General features: G+C 34.6%; 1 protein-coding gene across 6 annotated transcripts in view; it reads left to right on the top strand.

The window, feature by feature from the left end:
- Positions 1-20367, top strand: part of EPHA3 (EPH receptor A3) — a 356643-nt gene that overhangs the window by 64314 nt on the left and 271962 nt on the right. The window contains exon 1 of one of the 6 annotated variants that reach the window (XM_047875914.1): positions 19100-19447. The exons of the other annotated variants lie outside the window; for them this stretch is intronic. The gene's annotated coding sequence lies outside the window, so the exon portion shown is untranslated. Of the gene's footprint in view, positions 1-19099; positions 19448-20367 lie in introns of those variants that run through there. 6 annotated transcript variants of the gene reach the window in all.

The following is a 20367-nucleotide window of genomic DNA, read 5'->3' as shown; positions in this document are numbered from 1 at the left end:
GGTAGGAGAGAGAAGAGGAGAAGGAAATGAGGAAGGAGTAAGAGGCCCATATAGTTCTATTCTCCAGGACTTAGTTTCTCCTTCTGATTAGGTTTTATCTGTTTGTTTTCTTGTTGTTTTGTTTGGCCACCACTGCCTCTGGCTGATGCTATCTTGAGTGTAGCTTGTGATTTTAGATATAAGTTCCATATTAGTTTAAGAGATTTAGTTTTCCATATTCTAATACAGAACCAGAATCTTCTAGCATTTTCCATTCCATTTCTGTATTTGTGATACAGATCTCAAAACATTTAAATTTGAGGATATCAGTAACATAGCACAATAGGAAGATGATGGATGTCCAAAGTTCAAAAAAATTGTCTTGGAGAGATTTTTTTTTCCCATTTACTCTTTATTCTTGTCCTAGTCATTGAATCCTCTTTTTTTGTTTTTTATTTTTTATTTTTATTTAAATCCAAGTTAGTTAACATATAGTGTAACAGTAGTTTCAGGGGAATTTAGTGATTCATCACTTACATATAACACCCAGTGCTCATCCCAACAAGTGCCCTCCTTAATGCCTATCACCCATTTAGCCCAATCCACCACCCAGCACTCCTCCAGCAACCCTCACTTTGTTCTCTGTATAGGAGTCTCTTAGACTTACCTGTAGAATGAAAGTAATAATACATGTCTCAACAGAGGTGCATGTAACAATACTTTATAAAGCACTTAACAAATGTTAGATGCCTTAAATATTGCTCACAACAAGGAGTGTTATAAATGTACTTAACTGTAAGTATGTAAATAAATACATAACAAAATAATTGTCACTGTCAGAATTTGTTGTATAAATCACTTGGAATTGACATGAAATGTACCTAGAGGAAAATGCAATGAGAAGAATAAATAAAATCCAAAAATGACTTTCCAGATTTAAAATTTCAACTTTCTATGTTAATTGAAGTAAAGACATACAGATTTTTTAGTGCTTCAGACACTCATGCAACAACAAATACATGCAAGACACAGATATAAAACATATCACACATACACACACACTATTTTTCTATGAATGACTGATGAATAACTAATTTGCAAAACCAAAACACTTGCCTACATGTAGCATAGCATTAAAGGGCTCCTGTGTGTGTGTGTGTGTGTGTGTGTGTGTGTGTGTGTGTGTGTGTAAGTTTATCACTTCTCATAATCATTTGGAATTTTCCTAAAGATTGTGAAAATAGTGTTTCTTATATCTGATTCAAGATCTTACCAAACATTTTTCCGTCTAAGCATGTGCAGAATGCTAGCCAGCTACCTGCCAGCAATTCTATCCAGCGGATCTGCAAAAGACACTTGTCTGGGTATTGTATATGCCTTGGTGTTGCACTGACAACCAAGTTTTGAAATCTCTGGGGGGACTCCCAGGAATGACTGCAAGTCTGATGCCTTGGATTGCCTGTCCACATTTAGAACTCTAACAATAAAAAAAAAACATATTTATCTCTTATACATCTGCCTTCTCTCTTCCGGTTTGATGTTCTCTCTCCCATTGGTAGGGTTTCAGTCAACAACATAAAGACTGACACAGCCTGACAGACAGCACACTGCACATGTGAAGCGTTACCTTTCTCCATTTCTCCTTTAGATTTCATTTTTATCGACATTTTTTGAAATTGTCAACGAAGTTTAAGGTTTAGTTTGTTACAAAGGGTTTTGAAAAGCCACTGAAAATGCCAGAAAATGTGAAAAAAAGAGCAAATATTCAAGTTAGTTAATTCAAATTAGTGATTGCAAACTCAATGCACTGTTGTATCCCAGCACTCTGTACATCTCCCTCTGGGTAGCTTAAAGTGGGGTCTTGTCGACAATCTTCCATGTGTTTTATATTTGTATTCACTATGCTTTGCTGCCTACTGTGCTTCCTCTTTTCTACCTCTCTTTCCTGTATTCATTTTATTTCTCTCCTATTTAGATAGTGTGCTATTCAAGCAAATGTTATTGCTTGATTAATTTCTTCTTCCCAGAATTTTCCAAAGCAGCTGGAGGCACAAAGCAAAAATACAATGTCTAAAGATAATGAAAACAATGTCCCCTAAAAGGAACCAAACTATTGGAGGAAAATCCCAAGAGGTGGGCTATAGTGTTATCTGTTTACTGAAATTTATTTCTATTTTGGATTTTATCAAAATATTAAAACCAGTATTTTACCAATATGGAAACTTCCTCTGCTTATAGATGGATAGTTCTGAGATATTGAGAACAATTTTTCTATTAAAACACTTAAAGGTACAGTTCCTCTAGCCTTATGATGCAAACATTACTGTTAATTAGGAGTCAACAATATTTTGAAAGCTTATAATTAAGAGCCTTTTGCATCTGTGAACACTTTGGTTCATTTTTTTAGGTTATTTATTACAACTTATTGGTATCTTTGATTTCTATTGGATGTTCCTTTTCTTTGTAGAAAGATAAGACTGATGTACAAAGGAATTTTATTAAAGAAGTTAGAATTTTACATATATTATAGTGATTTTAGGAATTAGAAACAAAATCTGTCTGTGAAGCCAGATATCATTGCAAAGATGTACCAACTGTCTTGAAAGGAATTCTTGTTCTAAACTTTTAGACCTTGGGAAATATGGCCTCCGTGAATGCATTTATTATTGTAGATGGTACACTATCTATGAAGTTTGTGGGTTAAGACAGATCTTGCATTAGTTATTTTAGGTGCCTTAAAATATATACCTTAGGGATTAATATTTATTTATTATTTCTGAATGATATAATATAATGTTTAAAATATTAACATTTTCAAGACTGTTATATGTTAAAGGATCCATATTTTGGAAAACATCTTGAATACTTTATCTTCCATTTGCTGAGATAAATAACAATTTCATATCAGATGTTTGGGATAAGTAAAGGAAAATAAAGGATCTTTTATATCAATTGCTACTTATGAGTAGCATCTGAATCTTGAAACAAACCATTTCTGTGTGTTTAAGTTCATAATTTTATTGATTTTGGCTATAGTATATCATACCATAAGAAAATAGTAAAAGAAACAGTTGTGGTATAAAAACTATAGGTGTAATATGTTATTAATGTGTGATCTTTTTTGTAAAAGCAAAGGATCCAAGATATGTCACTTACATTTTATTATAAATTTGACTTGTGTTCTCTTTTTTTTTAACCAACCATTTAAAAAATATTTTGGTTTCTTGCAGTGTTGAATTATTTCATGTGCATTTTCATATTTTCCAAAGATCTAAACAAAAAATTGTGAAACAATATTGGAAACAGAAATTATTTGGAAGACTAATTGCTATATTTCTTTCTAGTATTTCTCCTAGTGTAATACTGACCTCTGTGTCTCTGATCCTTTCCTCAGTTATCACAAGGAATGGGGTATAGACAGGGTTATCATAGAAAGCGTTTTAAGGAAGTCTAATTAAAGAAAAAGGAGGAGAGTTTTAAGAAGGAGTTACTGTCTGACTTTATTTCTTAAATAATAGAACACATACTGCATCATCTAAGAAGAAAGAAATCATACGATCCGTACTGAGTCTCTTTATGATCTTTGGTCCAGACTAGTCCAAGGGGAATGTAAAAGTATAAAGTTCAAATCTTCTCTCATCTTTTTTGTTTGGGTTGAGGTCACTGATGGGGCAGAGCAGGGAACTGTATGGTTAACTGTAGTGAAGACAGCCTTTGAACCGATGCTAAGTGTTATGTTTAAATGTTGCCAATATTTTTAAACTGGCTACAAAAAAAAAGATCTTCAAGAAATGTGGACAATGAAATCCTTGTCTAGCTCCTTTTTTACTTTTCCTATTAACACATAGAGTCACAAATGTGTGTTACCAAGTCAAACACACTCACACTTGTAGATACATGTTCCCAGCAGGATTTCATTTGTGCTTAGTGCTGCGGTTTAGTGAAAAACCCTCTCATCTGTGTAGTTGTTTTCATTTTTGAGCTTGTCACAGCATGAAATCAGTGTCTCACTGAGAGCAGGGTTTTTTTTAATACCCTGAGAGTTAGAGGCTAAATAATTTAAATGTCTGAATATGCAGAAATGTAGCTCAAGTGGTATTTATTTATTCCTATCTATTCTTGTTATCAAAGAATAGAAAAGTTACAGTAAGAATGTTATGTGTAGTTGAGAATGTTTGGAAAACCTTTTCTTTTGTTTCGATGTTTTTCTAGAACACAGTGGGTAATTTTCTTCCCTAAAAATTCATAAGTGCATACTACACCAACTATAAGATGTCAAAACGGCTATATGTTCAAAAAATGATCTCCATTAAGGTTCTCCCTTTCCTCCCATATATCTAAAATATCGTAGATAGACCAGACTTGAATGTGAAATGTTTAGACATTGGCATTTATACAATTCCAAACCTGGTGTTTCTTTCTTCTGTAAATTTTCCACTCTACTGTAAACTGAATCAGGAGTTAGTTTCTCTTGATTTTTCAAGGCTGTATGCTCAATTCCCCAAAGAGAAAGATGAGACCATACCCTTAAATTTATGGTGTGTATATTTACCGACTGGTATGTGACAGGAGCACTGGTTAAAAAGCCACAGCTTTATGATGCTTTGGGTCAAACGTTGTTTTGACATTATGCTTATTTTACAGTAATCAGGATATTAAACCAAGGAGGAGGGTTTGCTCATATATGCAAAATGCAGAGTATGAAAAGCAGTGGTGTAGTAGCAAGTACAAGGCCAAACAAGGTGAAGGTTTGCTTGCTTTACGGTGCAGCTGATAAAACAATTGGACTGTTTCCAAGATTCCTTGACTCCAGCTTTGTCATTTATTTTTTTCTGTCATTATTTTTTAAGAAAAAAAAAAAGACTTATTTCCATGAAACTCTGAGTGGTAAACCTGTACTTTAAATGAAAGAAAAACATTTTTTTGGTAAGTGAAATGCATATGGAAATACTCCAGCAAGTTCAGTTAGTGTAATTTGTTAAGACTTACTCATATAGGAGGAGCTAAAATAATTTTCAGAGAGTTAAAAAGAAAAAAACAAAACAAAACAGAAAAGAGGTTTTGTCACAGTCTTTTGACCAAGATGTGGACAACCCAAATGAATGGTTAACCATTTTTAACAGAAAATTTTCCATATTCTTTAACAGAGTAATTAAAATTTGCTTTCATAATTTTACAATGCTTATTTTTATTTAAATACAAGTGCTGTTACAGTCAAGCAATTTGTGTTTGACAGACTCAAAGTGATCTTCTAGTTTTATTGTTCAAACTACTCCCTTATTCTACTTGCTTCTCTTTATACGACAGTTTGTTCTTTTTTAGGCTTTCAGTGAATTTACATGTGTTTATTAGATGTCTGCCTCGTTCTCAAGTTGTGGTAGGAGTGCTGAAGAACACAGAAGCATTCCTGCGGAATTTACAATCTAGCCGAGTAAACATAACAAAGATATATTGAATAAGCAAATAATGCCATACTGTCTGACTCTTCTAATTCCTACTGAAGAATTTTTTTTTTAGAACACAAGGTAGCATTTACATACGGTGTCATATAGTTCAGTTTTGTACACTGATGGAAACTTTTGAGGATAGAGCTAGACATTCAAGTAGATGTGGTAGGTAACCAATAACCAGCTCAGAGGAGGGTGCAACCAGATCACATGAAAAAAAAAATACGACACGATGGAAATGGTAGTGGAAAGAAATGTTAAAGCATTTAATACTATGGTGTTTTAAATCTGCTTAAGTTTTGAATTTTTAGTGCCACGGTCAATAAGTGTGTCTTAAATGTCCTCTAGAATTATAAGGTGTCAATAGTAGTTACATAATTTGAGGGGCACAGGACATAGTCATAATTCCTTGTTTGAAAATTATAAACAATTTGATGATGGTAACAGCAGAACATTGAGCAAGTGCGTGCGCCGAAGCACGGAGTGCTGTGCGACTGCGCGGATTGCACGCTCCCGAGCCAGCGCTGCAAAGCATGGTGGGGTGAACGTATTCACGTAAGACCCCGTTTCTAGTTCTTCACGTCACTGTCCCTTGGCACAGTACTAGCACCTTTTAAAAAGGTTGTCTTTTAGAGTAATGCAATACTGAGTAAAAGCTATTTAGCCAGCCGTAGGCACTTATGGACCTTTTGACAAATGATAATTATTATTTCCATTCTTATGTTAGCTTTATTTCACTACAGTTTTACCTTCATTTACTGGCCATAGTATCACAAATTTATTTTCTCCTTTGTCCTCCACTATTCTTCATGACTTTGATCGGCTCCCTACCACCCTCCCACATCTCCACTCCCCTTTCAGTGAAAAATAAATATGGGTCTCATACCATCCTTTATTTCCTATAGCAAGGGCATATCATACTCAGTGGTGGCACTTTACTATCCCAACCGTGCCTCCATTCTGAGAACATTCTTTCATTAAATTTCTTTGACATCTGCAAAAGATCAGTCCGGGAATGTATAATTGCTAGTGGTGTAGTTTGCAGTACAGAAAATATGGCTATTCCTCATGGAGAGTTTAAACATCTCAGGACGTTCTTTAAAAATAAGAGGTAGGAGTGCATTGATAGTTTGCCGTAGGCAATTTTATAGTTTGAATAAATGTCCAGTTGACTCTCCAGATAGTCCATATAGATATCTACGCATTTCAGTAATTTCAAAAGATATATTATACATTATGGCATAAAGAGAAATAAGGTGAAGTCTGCTGAATAATAAAAGGCAAAGTCAATGCATATACAAAATTTTAATAGAAAAAGTATGGCTTAAATTAAATGGGTTTTTTTTTTAAGCATAGGTATGAGCTTTGTGTGTGCGTGTGTGTGCAATTTTTTTTTGCTTTATCTGGAAATAATATGTAAAAATTGAGATACAACCAACACAAACTTAGCATATTTTTCTACTTTTGTAACAATGTCAGGGAAGTAAGATGTTCCCTACTCATTTTTTAAGGAGGAAACATAGAAAGATCAAAACCATCTATATGTGATACAAAACTCCATGCATTATGCTTTCCAGAATCACATGGTATATATTGCTTTGATTTAAAGTGTTTGAATGAAAATTATCTGTGATAAATAGCTTGGTCTTTGGATTGGAATATACAGAGCAAGCACTAAAACTTGTTAGACTGTCAGACATTTCTGAACCTGAAAGGAAAACTGATTGCAAATGTGATTTTAATTTGAAAATTAAGGGATATAATTTTTGAAGTCAGATTACCAGTATAATTTTAAACCATCCGTGCTTTTTGGTGATGTACCCTGATAATTGAAATCATTATTTAGCTCCCATTATGTGTATATTTATAGATATCTATAGATTTATGTGTGCACATACTACTCAATATATATTGCACAAAAAATTGAAATTAAATAAAAATTAGAAGTAAGACCACATAAACATGAATTGAATTTCTGATATATTCCTCCTTCCCCACATGCCTTACCAGGACTTGAGGTATATTAATCCCATTTTGGATAATCCGTGCTTTGGACTGAATGTCTCTGTTCCCTCCAAATTTATATGTTGAATCCTAAATTCCCAATGTGATTGGTATTTGGAGGAGGGCCCTTGGGGACTAACGAGGTCATGATGATGCAGTCCTCTTCGATGAAATTAGTGCACTTAAAAGAAGATACATGAGAGAGAATCTTTCTGTCATCTGTCATGTGAGGATACAATATGAAGATGGCCATCTGCAAACAGGAAGTGGACCCTCACCAGACTCTGGGTCTTGCTGGTGCCATAAAGTTAGACTTTCCAGATAATAGAAATGTGAGAAATGAATATTTGTTGTTGAAGCCACATAATCTATGGTAATTTGATGTAACAGCTCAAGCTAAGACAACCCTGAATGATATCTTTGGGTAAGATCTACAATATTTGGTCTTTTCTTAAGCAGAAATCTTGAGTTGTCATTCTCTTTACACATTTTTTGAATGACTCAGTAAACAGTTTTCATTTTTCAGGAATTAGGAAGTTGCTACAGATTTTTACACTGGCATCCTCATCTGAAATTCCTTTGCAAAATTCAAGGCTTGAATCTAATCACAGTTGTAAAAACTGTATGAGATTCTGTCAATTAAATAGAATTATTGAGGGGCACCTGGGTGGCTCAGTCAGTTGAGCGTCTGACTTTGGCTCAGGTCATGATCTCACAGTTCATGGGTTTGAGCCCCACATCGGGCTCTGTGCTGACAGGTCAGAGCCTGGAGCCTGCTTTGGATTCTATGTCTCCCTCTTTCTCTGCTCCTCCCCCATTCATACTCTGTCTCTGTCTCTCAAAAATAAATTAAAAAGTTAAAAAAAAATTTAAAATAAAATAAGTAGAATTATTGAGATTTAAATAATTGAATATCCTATGAATATAAAAATGTTTTGGGGCACTTGGGTGTCTCAGTCAGTTAAGTGTCAGACTCTTCATTTTGGCACAGGTCATGATCTTACGGTCTGTGAGTTCAGGCCCCACGTTGGGTTCTGTGCTGACAGTGAGGAGCCTGCTTGGGATTCTCTCTCCCTCTCTCTCTATTTCTCTCCTGCTTGTGCTCTCTGTCTCTCTCTCAAAATAAATAAATAAACTCTAAAACAATTTTAAAAAATAAAGATAAAAATGTTTTAAGGGTATAATTTTTATAAATTCTTTCGTGTGGCGTTTTTCTCGCTCCTTTTTAAAGATTTGATATTTTCCTTTTAAAATATTCACTTGATTCAGAGCAATATTTGGAATTTTTAGGCTGTTAGTATTGAAGTGTTTTTTTTTATTTTTTTCAATATATGAAATTTATTGTCAAATTGGTTTCCATACAACACCCAGTGCTCATCCCAAAAGGTGCCCTCCTCAATACCCATCACCCACAATGTTTCAAAGACCATGTAGTTACAGGGATCACTGGCAAAGGATGGTCAACTTTATCTCAGTTCGTGGGAAATTGAAAGAAACTATTTCCCTGAAGGGAAAATTTATTTATTTATTTATTTATTTATTTATTTATGCATGCATGCATTCAAGAAGGAGACATGAGGATAACCATGTAAAAGTAGTTGATTGGTCGGTTTGTCAGTTTGAGTGACTTCATCAAAATGGAAGCCACCGCACAGCAGTGGTATCTTAGTAGGTTCCAGGCCACAGGAATTTTGTAGTATCAAAAGCATCACACTCTATTTGTGCTTAAAAGACCTCCATTCATTGGGTTGGTGGTTTACATTGGCATTAATCTAATTACATTCTGGTTCTTTTGAATTTAGTTCAAATTTAGTTTAGATATGCCATAAATGATCCTACTTTCAATAATCATATGCAGAAATTGCAAAGTAGCAGTCAGTAGAGGCCTTAAAAAGAAACAAGCATTGAACAGCCAAACTCCTATTTTCCAGGAGTATAATCCAAAATATAAACACATGCTCTTTAAAAAATCAGTGATAGATATTGTACTCGTGACACTCAAATTTTTCCATGCCAGAATCCTTGGTATCCCTTGTGATTGCTAAAACAAAATGAAACAAAAATCAAAAATTGAATAGTTTTACCCTAGTCCACATCTCACCATGTTTACCATTTTCTAGTAAGGCTGAGTGTTTTGTAGCAAGATGATGATGGGAAATCAGGTGGGAAGACAGGGAAAGAAAAGTAGCAGTGATATTCGGATGTCACATGAGGAACTACTGGTCCTGGGATTAAAAGATCCAAACCCATCCAAATCTTGTGGCTATTACCATCAGGGAGTTTGGTATCTCCAGTTCGGAAAGTATGTTCTTGATTTCTGTGTGTCTGAAATAGAAGAGCCAACTTTATTGTCTGCTTTCTTCCTATTTCCAGATTACTCTCTTGATGAGCTCTGTACTTTATCTGCATGACTGTACTATGAAGACAACCTGTGTCTATGTATGTGCATTTGTAGTCAGGGAATATTTAAGAACCCAAATCTTGAATCATTATGCTTTCTCTTGATACATAATTCAAAGTAAAAACAGCATCAGGCATATAAGAAAGTTCAGAGAAATTCTGACTTTTCCCCAGACAAAACCTTCTGTATGCTTATTTTTTTTAAGTTTTAAATACATCAAACATCTTTATAAATATTGGAAACTAAAAAAAAAAAAAAAAAAAAAAAACCTAAAAAAACTGACTTTTGGTGACTTTGCTGCCCCCAAGGTACATGTTAATCTGTGAGATGGCTAATTCAGCATTAACTATGGATGATTTGGGCATTTAAGTGACTAGTTATGCAGAAGGGAACTTATGTTTGGTGTATATTTAGTAAGTGAGAAATTAGAGACTTAGGGGTAGTTAGTAATTACCAAATGTCACATAGAAAGTGCTGGGAACAGAATTAGAATTCAGATCTCTTAGTTTCTCACCATCTCTCCTCCTAATATGTCACTATTAGCTAAAGAACTTTTTTTTAATGTCTTCTTTAGGGCGAAGTGTGGAGTAGGGGGGGTTGAAGAATGTGTTTGGTCTTCAGTTCCATTTTTCACTTCATGTTGGTGCTAACAGTCTCTACACAGCCCTGCCCTTCCACTTCTTATGCTATCAGAGCATTCTGGGTTTGCATAGTCATGTGATTATGCAAATGATGGTTTAGGATTAATACAATATCACTTTCAGGGTACAGTCATTTTTAGGCTAATTTAGATGAAATAATGACTTACTTAGAATTTGTTGTCTTAGTATTTTGAGAGGAAGATCACCCTATTGTCAAATTTAAAGCATAGAAAAACACTACTTAATTTGTTTGCAAGACAGGCTTCTCTTCCTTCCTTCCTTCCTTCCTTCCTTCCTTCCTTCCTTCCTTCCTTTCTTCCTTCCTTCCTTCTTTTCTTTTCTTTTCCTTTCTTTCCTTTTGTTTTCTTCCTTCCTTCCTTCCTTCCTTCCTTCCTTCCTTCCTTCCTTCATCAGGAGATGCATATTTGCTGTTTGTTACTAGAAATGAAAATCTGTTCACAATGTTATATTTTTGACTAGCACAGTTAGAGGTTCCATCTATAAACCTCTCTTGGTAAAATCTCACTGTATTTTCATGCAATATTAATTTATTTTGACACTAGATTGGGACTTCCTCAAGGACTTAATAACCTTTACCTTGTCTAAGAGGCATAGGGACCTGTCTAAATACCTCTGTTCATCTGTATAATGGTGTAAACTTTGCCTATCGATATATGCCCCTGGTTTAATAAAATGTAGACCAGATGGTAAGCTTACAACTCACCTACAGCTTCGTTTACATTATTTTCTTTAAAAGTTTTTTTATTATTTCAAAAGAAAAATTGCTTAAACTTATTTTCTACTGTCACAAATTGAATTATGTGAAATGAGAACAAGTCAAACTTCACATTGAGAAGTATTTTCTGATATTTTGTTAGTTGTGCTTGTGTAGTACTGCCAATTACATTTATTAGCCCTAAATATTAAACAGCTGGCAGAATTCCACTGTATATAAATAAGACATTTGAGACCTGGACAAGTGCCATTCTGAATACAGCCAGCTGGTGCTTTTTACAGTTTCATTCAGCCCAGCAGTACTGATTCCACAGTATGTTCAGTGTTTAGGTAAATGACAATAGAAAAACATGTTGTGTATGGGGAATTCTATAGAAAATTCCATTGTGTAGAAAGATAACATTTCAAAGACTTATTAAACCAAGGAAATGATACGGTATGCACCTGTTTGTTGAATTTATTGAATTTTTTGTTACCTGAGCTATGTTTTTAATCTTTAATTTTCTATGTGTCCATTTTTGTAGAGCTCTGAGTTATGCCATACAAAATGCTGCTTTATTTTCCTTTTCTAACGAAATTAAAATTCTTTATTCAGATTTATATTAATCGTAAAATTATATTGAACTTAACAACAGTGTACTGTTTAAATTCTCACTTCATATGGTGAATGAATTCTTTTGGGGTACTACAGACTTTAATTTTTATTTTCATGTGCATACCTTACCATTTTTGAATTACTTTTTAAAAGTCCTCTACCATGTTATTATATCAAATTAGTGTTTTAGAAATGTATATGCAAAATATTATTACATCAAATAAGATATGAAGATAGATGTTGGTAAAGTGACGTGAACATTTATGAATAAAGTAAATAAGAAGTAAATGTTCATTAATTTTAAATTAAATGATGAATTTAGATTTGTAATATCACTATAATTCTAAAAGATATCACCTTGTTTTGATTATGTATTCCTAGAATTAATTGGTAAATATCAAAGAAAATATTTATTGATGTATCTTGTTTGTGTGCATTTGCCTGTGTATGAAAAGTCTAAATTAAGCAAATGTCTTGTCACTATAGGCACTTATCTGAGATAATTGACCATGACATAGCTCTGTGGCATCACTTAAAGAATTGGGTTGAGGAATGCAGTATAGCAACTCTCTTGAGTTGTTGGAAAACAAATCTAATATATATTAATTAACACACACACAAAATTCTAAGCACCTCATTCTGTTTTGTTTGACAATTTTAAATGTTTTAAATTATGTAATTATTATATCCTAAATGAAAACAAGCAATCTGAAAACATATAGGGTTTTAATGGGTATTTTGTTTTTATTTATTTTCTGATTTAATGATTTGTATTATGAAGATAAATGGATTTCATTATTTTTTGGTTACTGCTTTAGTGCCAACACATAATATTTCTTTAATAAATGTCGTTGAGGAAACAATTTAGATAGGCATAAGCCAGTTGAAGTCTCATTCTATAATAGGCAGACCAGTGATATCCATGTTGCCAAATGCAGTGGCTCAGTTTTCAACCCTCATCTTTCTTATCTACTAGGAGTATTTGACAAAGCTTATCATTAATTTGTCTTCCTCCTCTAGAAACCTTTTCTTCATTTGGTGTTGCCTGGAGTGTAGTAGTTCAGTAGATTACAATCTGTTTAGAAGATGTTAAAAATTTCTGAAGGGAATAAATTTGAGTATGTCTTGAGTATGGATATGACCAAACAAGAAGGCTTCTTACATCATGAAGTTGGAAGTATACCATAAGTTTATCTGATACAAAGTGGGATTCTGATATTAATGTCCAGACTTTCATTGCATTGGTATAATGTCCAATCCTTAATTCCAAGTATAGTATTGAAAACCATACTAAAAGACCTAGCTCTCTTTTGCCTTTTCTCTTCTTGCAAAGTCCTGGTTTCAGATGATGTTATTGTGAGTTGTTCATTGACCTGACTCAGTTACTTTTATTTCTAAAAAGGACACTTGCTTTCATTTGCAATATTTTTTTATACCAGCTACTCTTAAAAAGAAATCACTTTAGGTACTCTATTTATAATAATGGAATTCATAAGAAGACATTAATTTTGCCTAGTGTGTTCGGTAATTTATTATTTATATATGCCTTCCATTGTGCGGTAGCCCGGCTATTTTCCACCCAAATGTAATAATGGAAAACAAATTTTCAACTCGGCTACTTTTATTTGGAAGCATAATTTCAACATTAGGTCTTAGCTGAAAACAGGTCTCTCATTGTGCAGAAACTTGGACTCTAAACTACTTCCTGTGCAAACTATTAAACATCCTCCATCTGTACAGCTCAGGGTTTTACTACTTAACTGTTTCGTGACTCCTTAACCTAAAGGGTGTATCTGCTCCTTTTTTTATATTTTATATATCTCATTGAAATCAGGTCACATTTACCTTAACTTTGGCCCTTTCTAGAAGAAGCTGATAAATACAAATGTTAAATTTTTTTGGACTGACATGATTATAATAAAAGAGGTTTCAATTCTTTTTCTAACTCTCTTCAATGAAAGAGACATATCTAATGAAAACATTAACCGAGAAATTTTGGAGAACAATATAATAAATCAACCAATTAACTGGGTACCCAAAACAACTTTTACTTGAAAAATTATACTTTTCAATTTTTCAGAAATGTGACTACGTGGTATATTCTTTACTAGGCCTTCCATAACAAAGTATCACAGACTGGGTGGCATAAACAATAGAAATTTATTTTCTTACTGGCTAGAAGTCCAAGATCAAGGTGTTGGCAGAGTTGGTGCCTTCAAGGGACACAAGGGAAGAATCTGTACCAGGCCTCTCTCCTTGGCTTATAGATAGCTGTCTTCTTGCTCTGTGTTCCCATAGTCTTTCCTCTGTATGTGTCTGTGTCCAAATTTCCTTTTCTTATAAAGACCCCAGTCATGTTGGATTAGGGACTGCCCTAATGATCTTAATGTTATTATCTGTTTATAGGACCTATCTCCAAATATGGTTACATCTGAAGGTCCTAGGGTTAGAATTTCAACACTATGGATTTGGTGGTGGGTGGGACACAATTCAGCCTATAGCATATGGTTAAATGCTTACCCATTTCATTTTGTTCTTTTTATTGGAACAATTTAAAATATAATGTTCTTTCATTAGTTGAGCAAGTTTTATTTGCTCATCCAATATTATTGGATGAACCCTGCTAGGTATTATTTTAGATTAGGAGACAGGAGTGTTTATGAAAAATTAAGGTGGAATTTCTTCAGGCCACCAATGTACTTTCTCGCTTACCACAGTTCTGAGTCCTGGTTATGCTTAGCTAGCTTTATACTTTCATATGATCTGCGCTTGCAAATACATGAATTTTCAAACACTCTGCTGGATTCTGTCAGCTACACAGAGAATTTGTACTCTTAAAGATCATATAAATTTACCTTCAGGGAAAATGTAACCTCTTTGGAGAAAAATGTTGAAGCAAATCAGTGCAGTAGGAGGCAATATATGCAAGAGTAGAACTATTTAGGAGGTAATGCAAGTGCATAGCTAAGGAACAAGTGACTCCGTCTTAGAGAGGGAAAATTCTTCACTGACAAGGTGCCACATGAACTGGGGCTTGAAGATCAAAGAGTAGCTAGTAGGCACTAGGAAGCAGCAGAGCAGGGAAAACAGGAATTTTGATTTCCTATTTATGGGACTGTGGCATAGAGTGTCTTTTGTAACTGCACTCCCCCTCAAATAATAATAATAAAAACCAGAAAAAAAAGTAGGATAAGCAAAACCCAATCAACAGAGAAGTGTGATTAAGAGTGCAATCTGAGCTCTATTGCGAGTTCACACCTCCTCTCTGTCCTTCCTAAAGTGTGTCAGCAAGATCTGTAATCTTTTGGAAGCTTAGTGTCCTCATCGATGGGAAGAAGATATTAATACTCTTTACCCCTGAGATTAGTTAGGGGGATAACATTAAATTACAAATATCAAGAACTCAGAAAATATATCTGCTCAATAAAAAGTATTTAGGGCATGATTGTGTTGGGGACTAGTCAAGCGTGGGGAAAGAACACCACAATCCAAAAAGGAATTCCTAGACATCTGTTCTAGAAACCACAATACACCGTGCAGTGTTCATTAACTTACATTTGACACCTATAATACTGTTGGATGACCGTTGATATTAAAAATATTGTACTCTTGGCCTTCTTGGATTCAGATTTATAGGAATAAAGAGTTAATTCTCTTCAAAATAACAAGGCTAAAGCTTTAAAGCAGTAAACTATGATAATGAATATGAACAAGGGTAAAATACACTGTATAAAATCAACACCATATATTGTAAAATAGTATATATCACATATAATAATATATGTGTAAAACTTAGTAAAATAAATACTAAATGGTATTTATAACAACCTAAATCATTGTGGGATTTAGGAATTCCAGTAACAAGAATATAAAGTTGACTAGGGCATCACACCAGAACATTTTCTTTCAGGTGTACGTGTATCAGGTGTACTAGCTTTCTTCGGTATAGTGCTATAATCCGATTTCATTACCAAGAATTGACTTGGGTTCTATATTTTGAAGGGGGTCATAATGCAAACAAATTGAAACATGTTACCATTTTAGGTGCCAAATAGCTCTGGATGTTGAAGTCTTCTGGAGGCATGTAATATTAGGAAAATAATATTGGGAGCCATCCTGCTGCTAATCCAGCACAAACAATTGTTTTAAAATATATCAGCTTTGGCCTAATTTGACCAGGAGATCAGAGCTGATCGTCAGTTGTAACATTAGAAGCAGAATTTAGAAAAGCATTTTCAAATAAGTATATCTTGGCACATCTATCATTTCTACCTTAACTTTGAATGTATCTGTGGATATTCTCTGAAATATTTTGTAGAAAGTTGAACAAAAATTAGTTTGGATAGCAAATAGAGGTATAATGGTATAACATTGTAGTTTATGTTAATAGAATATTGAAACCACAGAATAAATTCTGTTGAATGCCTTTTCTTTATGTGGGCCATTTATAAGATATGGGAACATTTGAGATACCACAAACAATTGGTCAAACTGTACACAGAGCAAACAAGAACTCTGTAACTTAAGTAGTTGGCTATGATTTTTGGATTTAATTTTTTTAAGTTCAAAATTGCTCTGTTGATAATTATTAACTATTTCCCCAACTGGTAATGGTCTTGGCATCACTGTGGGGATAGTTGTTACAATTTGGTAAACCTATTTTACACAATTTAATTTGTCATTAGAAAAAAAAAATTCTCGGGGCGCCTGGGTGGCGCAGTCGGTTAAGCGTCCGACTTCAGCCAGGTCACGATCTCGCGGTCCGGGAGTTCGAGCCCCGCGTCGGGCTCTGGGCTGATGGCTCGGAGCCTGGAGCCTGTTTCTGATTCTGTGTCTCCCTCTCTCTCTGCCCCTCCCCCGTTCATGCTCTGTCTCTCTCTGTCCCAAAAATAAATAAACGTTGAAAAAAAAATTAAAAAAAAAAAAAAGAAAAAAAATTCTCTATAATTTTTATTTAGATCAATTCCTTTTTCTTTGAAAATTTTTATTACACAAGAGAATGTTCTGAATATACACCATTTAGTTTTGTAAGTTTCTTCCAGTATATTTACATACTATATAAACATTAGGCAAATAATACTGGACCATTTCTCCGTGCTCAAAGTGTTAAGATTTTCATTCATCCCTAAAATTTTATGAACATCTCATGTATTACACTTTTTTTAATCCTGAGCATGTGTCTATTTAACATCCCATGTTATTTCATTGTTTTTACTCCTAATAACATCCACTTTGGGCTGTGAAACACTATACACTATATATTGTAGAACATCTATGATCATATGATAGTTTTGATAGTGGAAAATTTACCACAATTATTCTGTTTACAATTACCTTTAAGTCACAATTGAAATAGAGGTAAGTCTATTCTCAAGTATTCTTCCAGAAATTAGTTTTTCTTTAAAAAATACTAATATTTCAAAACATGTTAAAACGTACTATAAAATAATGCAACCAGACTTCATCTAAACATATAGTAATACCATGTTCCTGCATTTGTTTCAAACCCATTAATCTTTGCCAGTAACCAGGGGGAATTTACAGTCAAAATTTCTATAGATTACTAGTGGATCAGAGTTCTCCAAAACTGACGTTAAAATCAGTCCTTTCTGTCTTGTGGAGGTAGTCTGGTGTATTGGCACTCATATAGGACTGAGCATAAGACCTGAATCTTGGTTGGCCTAGGTTGGGCCCTTATTAGCATTGTGACATTAGACATTTTTGTCTCCAGATATCAATTTCTTTTCTTGTAAAGAAAGCCTCAAGGTCTCTTTATGTGGTAAATGCACTATTCCAAGCCCTGTATCCATGGAATGCACTGATCTTTTCTGTTCAACAATAAAATGCTTTTTCAAAAGTTACAGTTGCTGCCTCAGCAACTTCTCTGCTGTAACCTCCTTCATTCCATAAAGTTTTGGAAACACCTCTGCTACCTAAAAACAAACGAACAAAAACATTTTTATAAGTCACCAAGTCAGCAATATCCTTCTGTTTACTGGTTTATTCTTCTCAGACCTTATACTTTTTACTCTATTCTTCATATTAAATTAAAAAATTCTTAAAATTCCCTCCTGGCTTGTTAGTCAGTTAGCTATCTCTGCCTTGTTTTCTCCCTATTCTAATCCTATCTCTATAAATGCTCCTTTTCCAGCAGTATTTACCATACTTGAAGACCTTTTCTGATGTGGAGATGATTTTAATATAGATGCTTTGAAAGAGCAATTTTTGTAAAAGTTTCATCTCTTTCATCAGCTCATCTTTCTCTTCCTAACCTCTAAACATAAGCATTTCATACGGTTTCTAAAATTCCTTTTTTTCTTTTTTAATCATCATAACCATTTCCAAAGCTTTAATTATGAAACTTCAAAATCTGAATTTCTACTCTTCCACCCTTTTTTCTCCCATGATTTCTAGATGACCTTTCTAACTTTTGAAAAAAAAATCTTTGTGTTTCATGTTGACATGTCAGACTTAGCTTATATTAAACAAAACTTCTCCCCTTCTTCCTATAACTTTTCCTACCTGTATTGCTGCCTCTCTCTGCTAATGGCATTATTTCCAAGTCATCAACACAGATTAGTGGAAAATAGGAAAGGCTTTGTAATGGAAGTGTTCTGAGTTTGAGTCTAGGCTCCACCATTTACCAGCTGTCCAATTTGGGGCAGTGGCTGAATCTCTTACTGACCTTTTCTTTGTCTTACCTCTAGAATTACTTGATAATAGCACTTGAAGTGCAGGGCTTTTGAAGGGATAAAATAATGTGTTTCTGAGAAAGCCCATTACTAGTAACATCGTCATAAAATGTTCAATATGATTATCAAATGTTAGCTTTAACACCTCAAAGTCATTTTCAGGGCTTTAATTTTCTCAAGCCAAAAATCCATCAATTGCCAAGTCATGGTACTACTCCTGAAATATTACTCTCTTTCAAAAAATTAACCCATTCATTTGCTCATTTAGTGAATGGATTATGTGGAGCTATGTTAGGTGCTGGGAATCAATAATGAGCAAAACGGCCAAACCACCCTCTCTTAACTAACCACAGTAACTTTGGAATTCATCACCCTCCATTCCTCCAATCAGTCCCAAATTCAGTAAAACCTTGGATTGTGAGTAACTTGTTCTGCAAGTGTTCCGCAAGACAAGCAAACATAAAGGAGCAGTGTCTTGCAATATGAGTAGTACATGATGCCGAGCATCACATGATCACAACTGAGCCAATGGTTCTTCTCTGTCTCTCCTCTCTCTCTGCGGAATTGTGGGTGATCATCTGTCTCCCATGCTCAGATTCTCAGTCTCAGGCCACAGCGTTTGACTGAAGTCCCTGATTTTTCAGAACGTTGGAAGATGCCCACAACGGGCACTAGTGTATTTTTTTGTCACTTCAGGGCACCTATAGATGGCGCTTTGCTTTTCCATATAAGAGTGAGGTTAGGAATGCTTTGCTTCATTCTAGGTCAGAATGCCTGGAGATAATAAACCCTCTCCTCTTGTACCTTATTGCCAGTTACATTAAATGCAATATATGACAAGAGTTTATTAATACTGTACTGTAGTCAACATCCGTTAGTGATAATGAAAGTCATCCTACAAAACAACCCTCCTCTTTCTTGTCACCCTCACACCAGCTAGAAGATTTTCAAAGGTAAGTGCAGGTTACTTTGTTTATTTTTCTTTATATTTGTATTTTGTATTTTCTTGGTTGTTTTGTATTATGTTACAGTGTTGCAATCATTTTTATATGAATATTTTTGGGGTGTGGAATGAATCATCTGAGTTTTCATTATTTCTTATGGGGAAATTCTTTTTGATATACAAGTGCTTTGGATTACAAGCATGTTTCTGGAACAAATTATGCTCGCAAACCAAGGTTTTACTGTACTCTTGTCAAAGTTATGTCCCTAAATCTGATCTTTATTGGAATCTCTTGAATGATGAGTTAGTTACATTCCAAACCATGATGATCATCTCCCACTTCTCCAGTTTTCTATTATTCTCTGTAGAGCTGCCAGATTGAGGCTATGAAATACGAGTCTTGTTGATCCTTTACTCAGATCCTGGATTGGACCCTAACTCTTCTAACTTCCCCAGTCTTCCCCTGCTATACTCTTTTCTTCCCTCTTCTGAGGAACCACATACGCCTTACTCCTTGTGGCTTTTTATTCCAGATACACTCCTCGGGGCCTTCTACTTCTTTTTCCTTTGCCTTGAATGCTCTTTCCTGATGCATCCATACTTCTTTACTAAAATATCACCTACTCAGGGAAGTCTTCGTTTGCCAGGAGCCCATCCTTTCAGGTGTTTAATTAACATTTTTGGTGAGGTCTTTCTGGGTCCTTTGGGTTTTTTTTAAGTATATTTTTTAAAGTTTATCTATTTTGAGAGAGAGAGAGAGCATGCTTGTGAGCCCACCCATGAGTGAGAGAGGGGCAGAGAGAGGGAGAGAGAGAGAATACCAAGTGGGCTCCACACTGTCAGCTCAGAACCCAACACGGGGCTCAAAGTCATGAAACCATGAGATCATGACTTGAGCTGAAACCCAGAGCTGGATGCTTAACCAACTGA

This window comes from Prionailurus viverrinus, chromosome C2, assembly GCF_022837055.1.
Source record: "Prionailurus viverrinus isolate Anna chromosome C2, UM_Priviv_1.0, whole genome shotgun sequence".
Lineage (NCBI taxonomy): Eukaryota > Metazoa > Chordata > Mammalia > Carnivora > Felidae > Prionailurus > Prionailurus viverrinus.
The sequence above is the reverse complement of the archived record's forward strand: the minus strand, read 5'-3'. Positions and strand labels throughout refer to the sequence as shown.